We start from the raw sequence: 19,282 nt of genomic DNA, 5'->3' as shown, positions 1-19,282 counted from the left end.
CCGCCCTGTTTTCCCGTGCGCCACCGCCCGCGAGGAGCTCTGCCTCGCCGCTCCTTCGGATCCCCGCCGCGGCACGAGCTCGCCGGAGGAGCACCTCGCCGGAGTCCGTGCCACCTCGCCGGAGTTCGACCCGGCCAGATCTGGACCGGGGTGGACCAGATCCACCAACCCCGCCATCCAAACGCCTCCTCGCGTCTCGGATCTCGCCATCCCGCACCACCTCGTCCGCCCATTGACTTTTCCGGAGGTATAATTTCTACTAAGTCCCCAAGATTGCCAGATTCAAATGCCCATGTTCATCATGTCGTAACTTTGCATCCGTAGCTCCGTTTTGGACGTGTAGCATATCAAAATGTTCGTCTCCGAGAGTACATCATTTCATATCATTGCATCATTTTCATTTGAGCTCATATTGATGCCCTAAATGCTGTTGGAAAAGAGCTATTTGAGATAACTGTCAGATCTGCTGCACCAAATAGCTATTTTTCATTTTTGTCATGATTAATGTGTGCATGATATGCTCCTGAGCTCTACATGTGTTTTGTTATATGCCATGCCATCTTTACAGTGGTGCTTACCATGTATTTTGTGATATGTGTGGGGACTAGCACAAGCTTGCAAAGTAGTACATTCGTTAATGCTGATTTCAGGGACTTAAAATTTCACTAAGTCCTTGACCTGTTTTATCAATATGCCATATGTTCATGTTGTTTTCTAGTCATCCGCGCCTCTTTTGAGGATGATCAGTAAGGATGATTTGTTAATCTTGTGATGCTCTATCCATCCATGTCTTTGTTTGAAATTATGGAGCACCCTAACTTGAGTCAATCGAGCTCTACTTTTGCTATTTCGTGAATCCTGGCAGATTGTCTACTTGTTAGCGATTTTGCCGAGGATGTTGTTGTTGATCCGTGCATGCTATGTTGTTGTTCTTGCCATGTCTAACTTCTATGATATGTATTCTTGCTGGGTGTATGCTTAGTTTCTCATGCCTTGCTCTGTAGTGAGTGCATCGAGCTCGCGAACATGCCTACCCGTTAAGATATTTGCATGTTCCAGTTTTTCTCTAAGTCTGAGATCTGTTTATGTTTTTGCCATGTTCACATGCTTGCAATTGTATTTCTGATCCCTTTTGGCTCAAGGTCACTAAGGGACTTTTGTTAAGCTCTTTGAGTAGCTCCATGTCATCCCTTGCTTTTCCATGTTAAGCTCCTGTAGCATATAGTTTTCATGCTCCAAAGTGTGCTACCTGATCTGAAATTCCAGGCTTGTGTTAATTTCACTAAGTCTGAAACCTGTTTATCAATTGCACTTTTGCCATGCTTGTTTGAACCTGTTAATGGATGAATTGGCCGTAGCTCAGTGTTCATTTTTTGTCAAGCATCATGAGTGGATCTCTTCCATGTATTTTGTTGCCATGTTTGAGTTATGTAGCATATTTATCTTGTTGCATTTAGTTGGCTATTTGCTGTTTATCGCAGACCGGTGCCATATTTGTTTTGCTTGCCATTTCCAAACCGTGCATCCGATTCCGACGATCTTTATATCAATTTCAACCGAAATCACCTCATATTTCCACTGGCACTCTTGGATTTCCAAGTTGAGTCCAGGTTCCATCATTCCTTTGCAAATCATGCATATGCATCACATACCGCATCCCGCATATCATACCATGTTCATGTGTTGGTTGTTTACTATGTTGTGTGCTTCTTTCCGGTGTTTGCTTCTTCGGGTAGGTTCCGATAACGTCGTGTTTGTGAGGACCCGTTCGTCTACGTCCGTTTGTCTTCTTCATGGACTCGTTCTTCTTCCTTGCGGGATTTTAGGCAAGATGACCATACCCTCAAAATCACTTCTATCTTTGCTTGCTAGTTGCTCGCTCTTTTGCTATGCCTATGCTGCGATACCTACCACTTGCTTATCATGCCTCCCATATTGTTGAACCAAGCCTCTAACCCACCTTGTCCTAGCAAACCATTGTTTGGCTATGTTACCGCTTTGCTCAGCCCCTCTTATAGCGTTGTTAGTTGCAGGTGAAGATTGAAGTTTGTTCCTTGTTGGAACATAGAGATGTTGTTCCTTGTTGGAACATGTTTACTTGTTGGGATATCACAATATCTCTTATTTAATTAATGCATCTATATACTTGGCAAAGGGTGGAAGGCTCGGTCTTATGCCTGGTGTTTTGTTCCACTCTTGTCGTCCTAGTTTCTGTCATATCGGTGTTATGTTCCTGGATTTTGCGTTCCTTACGCGGTTTGGCTATAATGGGAACCCCTTGACAGTTCACCTTGAATAAAACTCCTCCAGCAATGCCCAACATTGGTTTTACCATTCGCCACCTAGCCTTTTCTTTCCCTTGGTTTCTGCAGACTCAAGGGTCATCATTATTTTAACCCCCCCGGGCCAGTGCTCCTCTGAGTGTTGATCCAAACTGTCAGCCGTCGGTGGCCACCAGGGGCAACTCTGGGCTAGCCTACCGGAAGTTTAGACAATCTGAGTGTGCCTTGAGAACGAGATATGTGCAGCTCCTATCGGGATTTGTCGGCACATTCGGGCGGTGTTGCTGGATTTGTTTTAACTTGTCGAAGTTGTCTTGTAGAACCGGGATACCGAGTCTGATCGGAATGTCTCGGGAGAAGGTATATCCTTCGTTGACCGTGAGAGCTTGTGATAGGCGAAGTTGGGACACCCCTGCAGGGATTTGAACTTTTGAAAGCCGTGCCCGCGGTTATAGGAAGATGGGAATTTGTTAATGTCCGGTTGTAGAAAACCTGAAGTTGCCTTAATTAAAATACAGCAACTGCGTGTGTAACCGTGATGGTCTCTTTCTGGCGGAGTCCGGGAAGTGAACACGGTGTTGGAGTTATGCTTGACGTAGGTTGTTCTAGGATCACTTCTTGATCATAGTTTCACGATCGTGCTTTGGCTTCTCTTCTCGCTCTCACTTGCGTATGTTTAGCCACCATATATGCTAGTCGCTTGCTGCAGCTCCACCTCATACCTTTTACCCTACCTATAAGCTTAAATAGTCTTGATCGCGAGGGTGTGAGATTGCTGAGCCCCGTGACTCACAGATACTTCCAAAACCAGTCTGCAGGTGCCGATGATATCATGCAGATGACGCAACCAAGCTCAGGAGGAGCTCGATGAAGATCTTGTCCTTTGTGTTGTTTCGTTCTAGTTGATCAGTAGTGGAGCCCAGTCGGGACGATCGGGGATCTGTGTAGCTTTTGGGGTAGTCTTCTTTTGTTTTGGTTCCGTAGTCGGACCTTGATTGAATTTGGATGACGTAATGCTTTATTCATGTAATTGTGTGAAGTGGCGATTGTAAGCCAACTATGTATCTCTTTCCCTTATGTATTACATGGGTTGTGTGAAGATTACCTCACTTGCGACATTGCTTTCAATGCGGTTATGCCTCTAAGTCGTGCTTCGACACGTGGGAGATATAGCCGCATCGAGGGCGTTACAAGGAACCACCTTGGTACATTTGTGTGAAGTGGCGATTGTAAGCCGACTCTTTATCCCTTTCTTATTCAGTACATGTGATGTGTAAAGATTACCCCTCTTGCGACATGCCTACCATGCGGTTATACCTCTAAGCATATAAGTTTATGTTAGGTAGCATTCCACATCAAAAATTATCTTTTTTCTCATTTACCTACTCGAGGACGAGCAAGAATTAAGCTCGGGGATGCTAATACGTCTCCGTCGTATCTATAATTTTTGATTGTTTCATGCTAATATTATACAACTTTCACATATTTTTGGCAACTTTTTATATGATTTATTAGACTAACCTATTGATCCAGTGCCCAGTGCCAGTTCCTATTTTTTTGCATGTTTTTGTATCGCAGAAAATCCATATCAAACGAAGTCCAAATGCAATAAAATTTTACGGAGAATTATTTTGGAATAGATGTGATTTTTGGGAGTTGGAATCACCGCAAACGGAGGCCCACACAGCCCACAGGACACCAGGGCGCGCCGCAGGCCCCTGGTGCGTGGTAGTGGGTTGTGCCCTCCTCGAACGTCGGTTGGAGCTCTACTTCGGGTGCAAGGAAGCTTATATCCGGAAAAAAATCATGTTAAAATCTCAGCGCAATCGGAGTTACAGATCTTCCGGAATATAAGAAACGGTTTTTGGCCAGATCAGGGGAACGCCAAACAGAAGAGAACAGAGAGGGAGATCCAATCTCGGAGGGGCTCCCGCCCCTCCGCCACCATGGCGGCCATAGACCAGAGGGGGAACTCTCCTCCCATCTAGGGGGAGGCCAAGGAAGAAGAAGAAGAAGGAGGGGGCTCTCTCCCCTCTCTCCCGGTGGCGCCGGAGTGCCGCCGGGGCAAGGATAATGGCGGCGATCTACATCAACATTCTTGCTACCGTCAAAACCAACTTTCTCCCCCTCTATGTGGCGGTGTAACACCTCTTCTCCCCACTGTAATATCTACTTAAACATGGTGCTCAACTCCATATATTATTTCCCAATGATCTATGGTTACCCTATGATGTTTGATTAGATCCGTTTTGTCCTATGGGTTAATCGTGATCTTGGTTGGTATGATTGTATATTTTATTTATGGTGCTGTCCTACGGTGCCCTTCATCTCGCGCAAACATGAGGGGCCGCCGCTGTAGGGTGTGGCAATATGTTCATGGTTTGCTTATTGTCAGTGTTGCGGGGGTGAGAGCAGCCTAAACGCGGATAAGTGGGTTATGGCGTATGGGAGTAAAGAGGACTTTATACTTAATGCTATGGTTGGGTTTCACGACTTTAATGATCTTTAGTAGTTGCAGATGCTTGCTAGGGGCCAATCATAACTACATATGATCCAAGTAGAGGAAGTATGTTAGCTCATGCCTCTCCCTCATGTAAAATTGCAAGAATGATTAATGATACTTGTTATCGATTGCCTAGGGACAAATGACTTTCTTGTTGACAAAAGCTATCCACTTTTATTACCTTGCAATTTATTCGTAGTTTTTTCTCATAAAGTACTCGTAGTTTTATTCTTGCCAAATAGTTTCATACTTGTTTCCAGTAAAGTGAACGTCAAGTATGCGTAGAGTTGTATCGGTGGTCGATAGAACTCGAGGGTATATTTGCTCTGCCTTTAGCTCCTCGTTGGGTTTGTCACTCTTATTTATTGAAGAAGGCAACAAACGATCCCCTATACTTGTGGGTTATCAAGACCTTTTTCTGGCGCCGTTGCCGGGGAGCAATAGCGTGGGGTGAATATTCTCGTGTGTGCTTGTTTGCTTTATCACTAGGTATTTTTATTTCCTGTTCTAAGTTGTTCTCTATCTTTAGTTATTGATATGGAACACGAAACACCAAAAAAATTAGTTGCTCTTGCTACTCATGGAGATGGGGAACCCCCTAAAACCCTCGATGCTCGTTATGTGAAAAATATTATGCACTACTTTGATAATCATGAGAAAACCCCATTCAACTTGATAATGGGAGTAACATTGGATCAACGTGAATACTTTAGGGATTATCGCTTGACTCATAAAGGGAAATTGTTATGGGATCAAATTCATATGTTGCATTGGTATGCTTGGAATTTATGCCAGAGATTTGATTATACTTGTTGCTCTAGGATGAATGCTCCACACCTTCCCTTTTCATGCAAATTTAATGATAATGAAACCTTGGCTTCTTATGCTAATGGTATATATGATTACTATGATGTGGAACGAATAGAAGAATTTGTTGCTTTTAAGGGTGCTTATGAAATTGAATCTTTGTTTGAAAAGTTTGAAGATTTTGATGATTCATTATAGACCTGGAAATTTTGCTATCCTTAAAGACTGCTATGATAATTATAAATACAATTCCGATATTGATGAATTTATTGAGAAAGTCTCCGCTGTCCAAGAAGAGACTAATATTTTGCAGGAGTCTATGGAAGAAGAAATTGATGAAACTATGAGCTCATTGGATGAAAAAGATGATGAGGAGAGTGAAGAACAAAAGGAGGAAGATCGGATTAGCTACCCGTGCCCACCTTCTAATAAGAGTAACTCTTCAACTCATACATTGTTCAATGTCCCTTTGTGCTTACCGAAGGATGAATGCTATGATAATTGCTATGATCCCGTTGATTCTTTTGAAATGTCCCTTTTTGATGAAATTGATGCTTGCTATGCTTGTGGCTAAGATGCCAATATGAATTATTCTTATGGTGCTATAGTCCCTTATTTTAAGAATGAAATTGTTGCTATTGCACCCATGCATGATAGTCCTATTATCTTTTGGAATTCTCCAAACTACACTATACCGAAGAAGTTTGCTCTTATTAAGGATTATATTGATGGGTTGCCTTTTACCATTACACATGATGATTTTGATGAATATAATATGCATGTACTTTCTGCTCCTACTTGCAATTATTATGAGATAGGAACTACATCTCCACCTCTTTATATTTCCAACACGATAAAATTGCAAGAAAGTGCTTATGCTATGTATTGGCCTTTGCTTGATGTGCATGAATTGTTCTTGTATGACATGCCGATGCATAGGAAGAGAGTTAGACTTCGTCATTACATGAAATATGTTGCTTTGTGCTCAATACTAAATGCCAAATCATTGTTAATTAAAATTGGCTTTGATATACCTTGGAATCTGGGTGGATCCATTACTTGAGCACCTTATGCGTAGCTTAATGGCTTTATAAAAAGCGCTGCCAGGGAGACAACCCGGAAGTTTTAGAGAGTCATTTATTTCTGTTCAGTGCTTTTATAAAGTTTAAAACAAAAAAATATAGAGGGGAACTTAAAACTTCACAAAAAGAAACGTGAAAGTGAGATAGACAAGCATCGTGGAAGTGGGAGCATGCCTTGAACTTTGTTCATGCCCACAGAAACTTTGTGAATCTTGAATTGTAGAAACTTTTCATCAAAAATAATTACCCCCTTGTACAATTCCATTGTATTATAAAAACAATGTGCCAAGATTTGTCTTTAGGATGTTTAGATTGCTTGCTGGTATGTGCGGTGCAGAAATAGAAACTTTGGCTATAGTGCGTGATTTTACATTTTTTTACTGGAACGTCCAAAGCTTCTGAATTTTTTTGCACAGTCTTGCTATACAAAATGTTTATTTTTCCTAATTTTGTTTTAGAATGTTTGGAGTACTAAAGGTATGGCGAATGTTCAGATTACTACAGACTGTCCTGTTTAAGACATATTCTGTTTTTGATGCATTGTTTGCTTGCTTTGATGAAACTATTGATTCTATCGGTGGTACAAGCCATGGAAAAGTTATATTACAATAGCTACAGTGCAAAAACAAAATATGAATTGGTTTGCAACAGTACTTAGAGTAGTGATTTGCTTTATTATACTAACGAATCTTACCGAGCTTTCTGTTGAGTTTTGCATGGATGAAGTGATCAAAGATCGAGGAGGTCTCGATATGAGGAGAAGGAGGAGAGGCAAGAGCTCATGCTTGGGTATGACCAAGGCACCCCAACTAAATATTCAAGGAGACTCAAGTGTCTAAGCTTGGGGATGCCCCAGAAGGCATCCCATCTTACTTCAACAAGTATGTGGGGCATCCCATCTTACTTCAACAAGTATCGATATATTTTCGTTCTCATTTCGTTCATGTGATATGTGTGAATCTTGGAGCGTATTTTGTGTTTATTTTTCATTTTTCTTTTATGCACCATGCTGCTATGAGATAGTCCATGGTTGATTTATAGAATTCTCATTGCACTTCACTTATATATTTTTGAGTATGGCTTTATAGAATGCTTCATGTGCTTCACATAGAAAATCGTTGTTTGTAGAATGCTCTTTTGCTTCACTTATACTTATTAGAGCATGATCTTTTGTAGAAATAATTAAACTCTCATGCTTCACTTATACCTATTTAGAGATTTAAAAGGAATTGGTCAATTGCATGGTTAGTCATAAAATCCTACATAAAACTTATGGATCACTGAATATGATATGTTTGATTCCTTGCAATAGTTTTGCGATATAGAGATGGAATATGTGAGAGGTTGTAACACCCCAAGAATCATGCTACAGTAATCTCCCCCTAATGGTGGCCATGTCATCATTGTTACTATGCAAATGGCCACTTGTCTAGAATCAAAGTCAAATTCAAATTTGGATTGCAAGTGTAATAATTATTTCTTCGAACGGTAAAACTAAATTGTTCACAATATTCTATAAATTCCCTTGATCTTTGTCATGTTGAACCAAATATTATTTGACCCACCAATTGGTCCCTAGGAATTTATAAAGTGGTTCAACAACAAATAAAAATAGCCTTTTCAAAATAAACAAATATTTGTACTTTTCCTCTTGACATTAAACTTTTTGGGGCCTCTTCAATATATTTCCTAATAGTTGTGTACCCACTTTCACATTTAACCAAATCAATCTGCTAGCTTATGTTAAAAGAAAATAGTAAAGAAAAATAAAAGCAGAAAATGAAAATAGAAAAGTTCCTAAAACTACTAGGCCACTGGGTCATAAGTGGCCACAGTGCCTCCGGCCCAGCCCACGGCCACCTCTCCTCCCACCTCCCGCTACAGGAGGCAGGGGATGGGCATGGCGGCCTTTTAGGCTGCCCTGGCCGCCATGGCAACCATCCTGTGGCTCCTCGATGCAGATAAGGTCCTGACCCAGCTACCTCTCTCTCCTGACGCAAACCCTAGGCCCCAGAGCAACCATTCCCCCCTCGTTCTCGTTTTGGAAGGGGAACCGAAACCACTGTCGTCACGCATGTCGTCGATCCAACGGCCACCAGGCTCCCCGGCGCCAAAGAAGGTGTCCTGGAGCCTCCCGAGGCTCGTCTCCTTCATCTCCACTGAAGAACCCAAGACGGGCCGCGCCGTATGCTCGGGATCGAGTCGGTTTCCCGCCACGGCCTCGTCTGTCGTCGTCGAGTTCGTCGCGGCTCGTCACACCCGCCCTTCCTAACCGCGTCCACGAGCTCCACGGTGAGCTAATCTACCGATTCCCCCTCTCCTTAGCTTTGATCCATATCGTTTACGGCTGTTCCCATGCTCGCCCATGGCCTCGATGGCGTAGCCCGACCCCCTCGTGACACTCTGCTGCTGCTCGCACGCTCCTGACCGCCCGCGCACGTTGCCGCCCGCGCCCTCTGCTCGCCCTACTAGTCCTCCTCCTTGCACTGCTGTTGTTTCCCGCGCATTGCTACCGACTGCCGCTGCTGGCACTGATGCCCGCCGCTGCCGCTGCCCTTGCTCGCACTCATCACGCCCCTCCTCTACCGCTCGCCACCGCTTCCCATGGCCTGCATGCCAACAGCGCCGCCGCTGCCGCAGGCCTTCACCCACCCGTGAACTCCCGCGCCGCTGCCCTTGTGCTCGGACTTCCCCCGGTGCTCGCCCCAGGCCTCTGCTGCCGCGCCTCCCCTGGCCGCCCGCCTGGCTCCCCTCATCCTTGTCGTGCCTGCTCCGGCCGGCCATGCCCGTCGGGTCGCGCTGTGGCCGCGCCAGCTCTGCCCACCGCTGCCGCGGCTCGCCCCCACCACACCTTGCCGACGCCCGCTACCGCCAGCGCTTGGCCGCTGCCGCGCTGGGCTGCTGCTCTGCCTCGCGCGAGGCCATGTCCGAGCACAGCCGTGCCGGCTGTGCCACTATTTGGTGGGACCACCCCTGTTAATTTGGTACTAGTAACAAATTAGTATTAGCACTAAGTCTAACCCCACCTAACCCACTGACAGTGGCCCCCCACCGAGCTAATTAACCTAAACTAGATAAATCTAATTAACTCTAGTCCATGACTTTGGGCCCCACTTGGCAGTTTTGACCAGTCAACAGTCAACATAGTTGACTGTTGACCCTGCTGACTCAGCTTCTCCCTAGCCCACTGTCATACACCCGGCTAGTTTAGCACTAGGTGACAAAACTTTATTCTGTTTATAATTCGAATTAGATAATTCCAGAAATTCTAGAAAATGGATTAAAACTTTAAAAATTAATATAAAATAATCCATAACTCATATGAAAATACTTTGTACATGAAAATTGCTCAGAACGATGAGACGAATCCAAATACGCAGTCTGCTCATCCACGACATGTCCCTAGAATAGCGAACATGCAACAATCCACCTCCGGTTCATCTGTCCGTAAATGCCTAACGCTAGGAATACTTTCCCGGATGTTTCCCTCCTTCGTCGGTATCGCCTACTATTGCGTTAGGTCACCCATAGCACCGCGTATTGCCATGTTATGCTTTGTGTTGCTTTGATTGCTGTATTATTTATTGTGTTCCCCCTACATTACTTCTTTCCGGTAGACCCCAAGACTGCCGGCGACCCCCAGTTTGACTACGATGTTGACGACCGTTCCTTCTTGCCAGAGCAACTGGGCAAGCCCCACCTTGATCACCAGATGTTGCCTATTCTTCTCTCTACTGCTTGCATTAGAGTAGTGTAGCATGTTACTAATTTCCGTTAATCCTATCCTGATGCATAGCCTGTCTTTGATACTACTGTTGTTAACTTTACCTGCAATCCTAAATGCTTAGTATAGGATGCTAGTATTCCATCAGTGGCCCTACATTCTTGTCCGTTTGCCATGCTATACTATCGGCTCGTGATCACTCAGGCGGTGATCACGGGTATATACTTATATACATAATATGCGATACTTGGTGACCAAAGTCGGGTCGGCTTGTAGAGTACCCCCGAGTGATTCCGGTGTGGGGGCTGAAAGTACAGGTGGGTCCATCCTGGTAGTGGTGGGCCAGGGTTCCCAATGGTCCCTGACTATTACTTTGTGGTGGAGCGACAGGGCAGGTTGAGACCACCTAGGAGAGAGGTGGGCCTGGCCCTGGTTGGCGTCCGCGGTTACATCAATTAACATTCTTAACGAGATCTTGGTATTTGATCTAAGTGTAGCCACTGGCCTGTAGGCACTAACCAACTATGCAGAAACAGTTATGTGCACTCGACGTCGTGGTATCAGCCGAAGCCTTCTTGACGTCTGCGACTGAGCGGCGCGCGCCGGGTTGGACCACGTAAAGCAACTTCCTTTGTAATGCAGGTTGCTAGGGCTACTCACCGGCCGCGTACGCAACATGTAGGTGTGCAATGGGCGATGGGCCCAGACCCCTGTGCACTTACGATTTAGACCGGCGTGCTGACCTCTCTGTTGAGCCTAGGTAGGGCTGCGACATGTTGATCTTCCAAGGCCGGGCATGACCTAGGAAAGTGTGTCCGACCAAAGGGGATCGAGCGTGTTGGGATATGTGGTGCACCCCTGCAGGGAAGTTTATCTATTCGAATAGCCGTGTCCCCTGGTAAAAGGACGACCTAGAGTTGTACCTTGACCGTATGAGAACTATAACTGGATACTTAATAAAATACACCCTTCCAAGTGCCAGATACAACCCGGTGATAGTTCTCTCACAGGGCGACTACGAGAGGATCGCCGGGTAGGATTATGCTATGCGATGATACTTGGTTAACTTACCATCTACTCTCTTCTACTACTTCAAGAGGGAGGCTGCCCCCCTCTTATTTGGCATTCTGCAGTTCAGTCCACATATACTACCCCTTTCATTGATACCAATGCATATGTAGTGTAGTTCCTTGCTTGCGAGTACTTTGGATGAGTACTCACGGTTGCTTTGCTCCCCCGTTTCCCCTTTCTATACCCGATTGTTGTGACCAGATGTTGGAGCCCAAGACCCAGACGCCACCGACGCTGACTCCTACTACACCGATGGTGCCTACTACTATGTGTAGGCCGCCACCGATGACCAGGAGTAGTTTAGGAGGATCCCAGGCAGGAGGCCTTGCCTTTTCGATCGTTGCTACTTTTGTGCTGGCCTTCTTAAGGCAAACTTGTTTAACTTATGTCTGTACTCAGATATTATTTCTTCTGCTGACTCTTGTATTTTCGAGCTTATGTATTTGAGCCCTCGAGGACCCTGGCTTGTAGTATAAAGCTTGTATAATTTTAATTTGTGTCTAGAGTTGTGTTGTGATATCTTCCCGTGAGTCCTTGATCTTGATCATACACATTTGCGTGTATGATTAGTGTATGGTTGAATCAAGGGCGTCACAAGTTGGTATCAGAGCCGACTGCCTATAGGAACCCCCCTACCACACTCCTTGGCCGAAGTCGAGTCTAGTCATTGCAATTTTTTTACTAAGATGGCCGTGTGTCTTACAGACCCATGTCGCCATTGGGTGGTAGTAGGATCTTTTATTCCTCGTCTTTACTATGGGACATTAATCTCTCTTCTATTTGGGTTAAATGATTTTACTAACTCTGGCTCTAGGTTCTGGTAACTACTTCCTCCCGGAGAGCCCCTCACTCCAGATGATTACTTGGTGCACCAGAAGATTCCGAAGTTACTCACAGATGTTCCCTCGATACTTAGTGCCATCGCTTTTGCAATTCCCTTCCATCGATAAACCCAAATGGATAACCAAGTAAACTTGCCATTTATACAATCATTCCCCGTTGATATTGTTATTACGAGATACCCCAAAATTATCTCTATTGTTTTGAGAATACTTTGTGCCTACTGCCTTGCAGGTCTTTGCCACATGAATACCCCTACGGATAATTTCTCACACTTCCCAAATGTCTACTCATCCCTAGTTGATTCTTGTATGTCACCAATCTTCGAAATACCATTCGATCTTCTGAAAATTCTCAGCAGCCTATTTCTCTTGAAATTCTTTCTTGCTTACATTATGGTTAATCCCATAAGTCTAGTAATCTTATTGGCATCCCTTGTCACTATCATCTTGAGTCCGTCAATTCAATATGTTGCGGATGCTCGCAATCCTCAGGATTTATCCTTCTGGCTCAGACGTCATTTGGATATGAGCTAGTTCTTGACCAATCAATGCATTGATCGGTTGTGTTTCTAAGTCTATTGAACTTATTCTTTTCTGATCAGAACATTTGCTTTTGATCCCTTGATTTGGAAATCATAAATTCCTTTGCAGTTGAGCTTTGAATTAGTCAGTTGTTCTATAATCGGATCTCCTTGCATTCTCTCTTCCTCTGGTTGTGTGCCTATGCTCACATCAGCTTAGTTATGGACCACCGGATCCTTTGTTGGATTTTATCCGACATTTTCCTTCATATTCTATAACTTTGGAAGTTCTTTCCTTGATACATAATGCCATTGGTAAATCCTATTATCTAATTTGAGGAACCATGCTCTGCTTTCGAGCTGGTGATATTTACTCTTGAAGCTTGAGGTATATGTTTCTAAGATGCCCCGATGGGTTGAACCTATACCTTCCCTACAAACTCTGTGAGCCCTAAAGTTTTCATGGGTCATACTCCTTTGGTAATTCACCGGGTAGGTTTTCATGCTAAAATCATTTCTATTAGAGCAGTAAATGAATGGTCATGCGTTAGAGAAGTGGGAGTCGACCTTGAACTTTGTGTTCATGCCCATGGATGCGATGTAGATCCTATCATGGAAGCTTCTTGTAATAATAACTACTTCCTTGGTTTATTTTGATCTTGTACCTATGATTTTGTCCTTTGCAATCGTGATTCCGACCATATTGTTCTCCTTCGATTCCATTTCCCGCACAAGCTAAAGCACTTGTCTTCTTCAGATCAATACATCTCCGCAACCTCTATTTTGATATTCCTTCGAGTATTACCATCTGGGGTCTCGAGAATATCAAACAACCGTGTTGCTTCCTATGAGTCTTCCGCTAGTATTACTTCTCAGCAATTTCAGTTTTCCCCCGAGTTCTGAGTTATTAGTCACTCGAGAACACCGATAAGTGAATCGATTCTGCATTCCAAGTCAATAACTCTAAGTAGTTTTTGTTGCTTACGAGTTTAATAGTACTTCGAGTCATTCCTAGCCTGATTGGCTATATCATTATCGTGCAAACTTTTAACTGTGCTGCTTGGTCCTTATACCCAGAGCACAACTTTTGACGATGAGCTAAGCTTACGTCAATCTTCCTCATACCGTTTCTCCTCAAACAGCAAGCTTGATTCCGAGTTGGCGTCATACCCTTGGTCCCATTAACCTTTCGCGAAGTTGATGTTATCACCGGCTGATTAGATCTTCATGAAACCTCTCGACAAATGTGTCGTGTTCATTATCAACATTCTGAGCGTTTCCAGGATATCAATCGAATTCATGATGAGAGATATCATCCTTACCCTCTCGATGATTGTGTTAACATCGACAACATTCTTGCATTTTTGCAACACAAAACTGGTTCACGATTTGTGTTGTATCTTGAGTTTCTTGCTCTCCAAATTTTGTTATGTTCTACCTTGGAGTATTACCATCTTTTATGTCAAAAATGTTGTGAGAATTTCACCACCTCTAAAGAATTCTTGATATAGTAATACTTCTCGCCATCTCCGTTCATATCTTGGTCCCCGTGTTGTTTCTAACCAGGATACGAGCCATTTAACCTTGATGTGTAATTTTGAAACTCCTAAGCAACCCTATTACTTGAAGTTAATGGTTGATTGCTTGATTCTTAGTCCATTGGTTATTGAATCACTGTTCTAACATCGATCAGGCGACATAGTCAATCTTCCAGGTGCATGCTTCGATCAATGTTCACTCAAGTATGTTCTCCTTGAACATACTTCGTTATATACTTTGACATGTGCAATTTGTTACCTTGTTCACAAAAATTGTGGAAATCCAGCCTTTGGAAATCTTGATGAATTGTTGCTGAGTCCATCAGCCACCTCCTCATCCTGTCCTTGGTTTACTGATGAACTCTTGTTTCGAAACTTGCGCCCATAGTTCCTTTCCGGAGAATCTTACAATGTCTAATCGTCAATTTGTGTCACACATTTTCTTCTCAGGCATCCTGAGTCTGAGGTATCCTGGCCCCAATCAGATATGAAACTCGATAAGATATGATGGTTGGAACATTTTCCAAGAGTTATAACATTGGTCTATATATGACCCAGTAAGGTGATGTCATGCCTAGCACACCTGACCGGAGGACCTATTGTTATAGTTTCCCTTTTTAGCAAGGTTAGCCATTCTTCCATGAGGATACTGTAAGACTTACTCTATAAGTTGTTCCCGATGGATCCCTTGTGTATCCAAAGTTCGACCTTTGCTTGAAAACCATGTGAATGCTATCTCAAAGCATGTCTGTGGTACTCCGATCATCAATAAGAAAATTTGAAGCGCAACACTAAAATTTTCTTAATCAACTACCCTAACAACATTGTATGAGTAAACCCCATAAATTCCTTGCCCCTTGTCCAAATGGTACATACTCGGAGTCCTATCATGTGCCTTTTTCTTGGGAAAGATATACTCTTGATATGTGGGTATAAACACATTTTCCTTTCTATTGTTTTGTTTAACCTTCCTTGTAATCTGACTTATCTGAGTAGTGATAATTCCCTGCTTATGTAAACACCTCAGTGTACAACTCTGTCAGTAAGACCCTGTTACTATTGTTGATGACATTCTGGTAACCACCGATGGATGAGAACTTTTCCTATTGGTTCGGCTCGTTCAACGAGCAGGAAAATGGTTCTCTTCGTCCCTCGCCCTTGGTACCAATGTTGTTGCCGGCATAACTGGCAGGCTATCCACTGACATGCCTTGCTATCTTCATCGTGCAATATGACATCGCCCTTCCTACTTTTTAACCCACATGGTGGGCCCATAACCCACAGTTCCACATGATCGAAACCTGACTCTTCTGTACACTCCCTGGTTTCCTAAGTTATTCCTCGTGTGTGGCCTCATATGTGACTCATGGGCCCACCTTCCTAGTGATCTATTCTGGTAACAGACGCAATATTTAATCTCGTTGCTCTGGACCCCTTTTGCACTTCGTTTCAGACATCGAACGATTGCCTGCCCGCTTGAAACTTCTCATGGTACATTCTTACTTTGCTCTCAATATCTTCTTAAGTTTCAATTCGAGAGTAACATTCCGCCACCTTCCCCGATGTTATCTACCAGTTAGTCAACTATGCAGAGGTCCGTTCCCACGGAATACCCCTCCCCCTTATTCCTTTGTAAGTATGATGGAGTTTTCGAAGATAGGATGACAACTTCATCATAATGACCTGGAGCAAGGAAATGAAGACCTCAACGTAGTGGGTCGACCTACTCGAGAAGAGCAACCAAGACTAGGAACACTCGCTAGAATTTCGTAACCAGAACCTTGCCCCTTTGCCTCACCTCTTAAATATCGGGACGAGATCTCTTGTAGTGGAGGAGATTTGTAACACCCCAAGAATCATGCTACAGTAATCTCCCCCTAACGGTGGCCATGTCATCATGGTTACTATGCAAATGGCCACTTGTCTAGAATCAAAGTCAAATTCAAATTTTAATTGCAAGTGAAATAATTATTTCTTCGAACGGTAAAACTAAATTGTTCAAAATATTCTATAAATCCCCATGATCTTTATCATGTTGAACTAAATATTATTTGACCCACCAATTGGTCCCTAGGAATTTATAAAGTGGTTCAACAACAAATAAAAATAGCCTTTTCAAAATAAACAAATATTTATACTTTTCCTCTTAACATCAAACTTTTTGGGGCCTCTTCAATATATTTCCTAATAGTTGGGTACCCACTTTCAGATTTAACCAAATTCATCTGCTATCTTATGTTAAAAGAAAACAGTAAAGAAAAATAAAAACAGAAAATGAAAATAGAAAAGTTCCTAAAACTACTAGGCCACTGGGCCATAAGTGGCCACAGTGCCTCCGGCCCAGCCCACGGCCACCTCTCCTCCCACCTCCCACTACAGGAGGCAGGGGATGGGCGTGGCGGCCATCCGGCTGCCTTGGCCGCTGTGGCAACCATCCTGTGGCTCCTCGACGCGGATAAGGTCCTCACCCAGCTACTTCTCTCTCCCGACGCAAACCCTAGGCCCCAGAGCAACCATTCCCCCCTCGTTCTCGTTCTGGAAGGAGAACCGAAGCAACTGTCGTCACGCATGTCGTTGATCCGGCGGCCACCAGGCTCCCCGGCGCCAAATGTGTCCTAGAGCCTCCCCGTGGTCGTCTCCTTCGTCTCCACCGAACAACTCAAGCCGTGCTACGCCGTATGCTCGGGATCGAGCCGGTTTCCCGCCACGGCCTCGTCTGTCCTCGTCGAGTTCGTCGCGGCTCATCACCCCCGCCCTTCCTAACCACATCCACGAGCTCCGCGGTGAGCTAATCTACCGATTCCCCCCTCTCTTTAGCTTCGATCCATATCGTTTACATCTGTTCCCATGCTCGTCCATGGCCTCCATGACCATAGCCCGACCCACCGTGACGCTCTGCTGCTGCTCGCGCGCTCCTGACCGCGCGCGCCCACGCGTGCCCGTTGCCACTCGCGCCCTCTGCTCGCCTTGCTGGTCCTCCTCCTTGCGCTGCTGTTGTTGCTCGCGCATTGCTGCTGACTGCCGTTGCTGCCACTGATGCCCGCCGCTGCCGCTGCCCTTGCTCGCGGTCATCAAGCCCGCTCCTCTGTCGCTCACCGCCGCTTCCCATGGCCCGCCTGCCTACAGCGCCGCCGCTGCCGCCGGCCTCCACCCAGCCATGCCCTCCCACGCCGCTGCCCCCGCGCTCGGGCTTCCCCCGATGCTCGCCCCGGGCCTCTGCTGCGGCGCCTCCCCTGGTCGCCCGCCCGGCTCCCCTCATCCCCGTTGTGCCTGCTCCGGCCGGCCATGCCCGTCGGGCCACGCCGTGGCCGCGCCGGCTCCGCCCACCGCTGCTGCGGCTCGCCCCCACCACGCCTCACCGACGCCCGGTACCGCGCTGGGGTGCTGCTCTGCCACGCGCGAGGCCATGGCCGAGCACAGCCGTGCCAGCTGTGCCACTATTTGGTGGGACCGCCCTTGTTAATTAGGTACTAGTGACAAATTAGTATTAGCACTAAGTCTAACCCCACCTAACGCACTGACAGTGCCCCACACCGAGCTAATTAACCTAAACTAGATAAATCTAATTAACTCTAGTCTATGACTTTGGGCCCTGCTGACTCAGCTTCTCCCTGGCCCATTGTCATACATTCGGCTAGTTTAGCACTAGGAGAAAAAAATTTATTCTGTTTATAATTCGAATTAGATAATGCCTGAAATTCTAGAAAATGGGTTAAAACTTTAAAAATTAATATAAAATAATCCGTATCTCAGATGAAAATACTTTGGACATGAAAGTTGCTTAGAACTACGAGACGAATCCGAATACGCAGTCCGTTCGTCTACCACACGTCCCTAGAATAGCGAACATGCAACAATCCACCTCTGGTTCATCTGTCCAAAAATGCCTAACACCGGGAATACTTTTCCGGATGTTTCCCTCCTTCGCCGGTATCGCCTACTACTGAGTTAGGTCACCCCTAGCACCGCGTATTGCCATGTTATGCTTTGTGTTGCTTTGATTGCTCTATTATTTATTGTGTTCCCCCTACGTTACTTCTTTCCGGTAGACCCTGAGACTGCCCGCGACCCCTAGTTCAACTACGATGTTGACGACCCTTCCTTCTTGCCAGAGCAACCAGGCAAGCCCCTCCCCCTCCTTGATCACCAGATATCGCCTATTCTTCTCTTTACTGCTTGCATTAGAGTAGTGTAGCATGTTACTGCTTTCCGTTAATCCTATCCTGATGCATAGCCTATCTTTGCTACTACTGTTGTTACCTTTACCTGCAATCTTAAATGCTTAGTATAGGATGCTAGTATTCCATGAGTGGCCCTACATTCTTGTCCGTCTGCCATGCTATATTACCGGGCCGTGATCACTCGGGAGGTGATCACGGGTATATACTTATATACATAATATGTGATACTTGGTGACCAAAGTCGGGTCGGCTCGTAGAGTACCCGCGAGTGATTCCGGTGTGGGGGCTGAAAGGACAGGTGGTTCCATCCCGGTACTGGTGGGCCTGATAGAGGCGAAGGTGTCCGGATGTTTCAATGAGATAGATATCATTTTCTGTGGGAGTTGACTTTGACGATCCGACTACGAACGTGCGGAGACGTCGCGCCTTAGCAATCGCTAAACCAACTTCTAAGGGTTATTGACCACGACGGAGCACGATCAACCTGACCACGAAGGTCTATTTCCTACGAGAAAGCGAAGAACAAGTAAGAAACTGAGATTGCAATCTAGATATTGCGAATAAAAGAGGAAAGCTTTATTAATGAAGGTGGGGTTCTGTGACGTCTTGGTCTGGTCGTTGGACACAAACGAAGTACGCGAAGTTGGAGCTATGGCGAACTTTTAATCTGAACAAAACCCAAAGTCTAAACGACGCCCGGAGGGATGTATATATGGAGGAAGAGGGGGGAA

The sequence above is a fragment of the Triticum dicoccoides genome, chromosome 1A, assembly GCF_002162155.2.
Source record: "Triticum dicoccoides isolate Atlit2015 ecotype Zavitan chromosome 1A, WEW_v2.0, whole genome shotgun sequence".
NCBI lineage: Eukaryota > Viridiplantae > Streptophyta > Magnoliopsida > Poales > Poaceae > Triticum > Triticum dicoccoides.
This window is presented reverse-complemented; position numbering follows the sequence as displayed.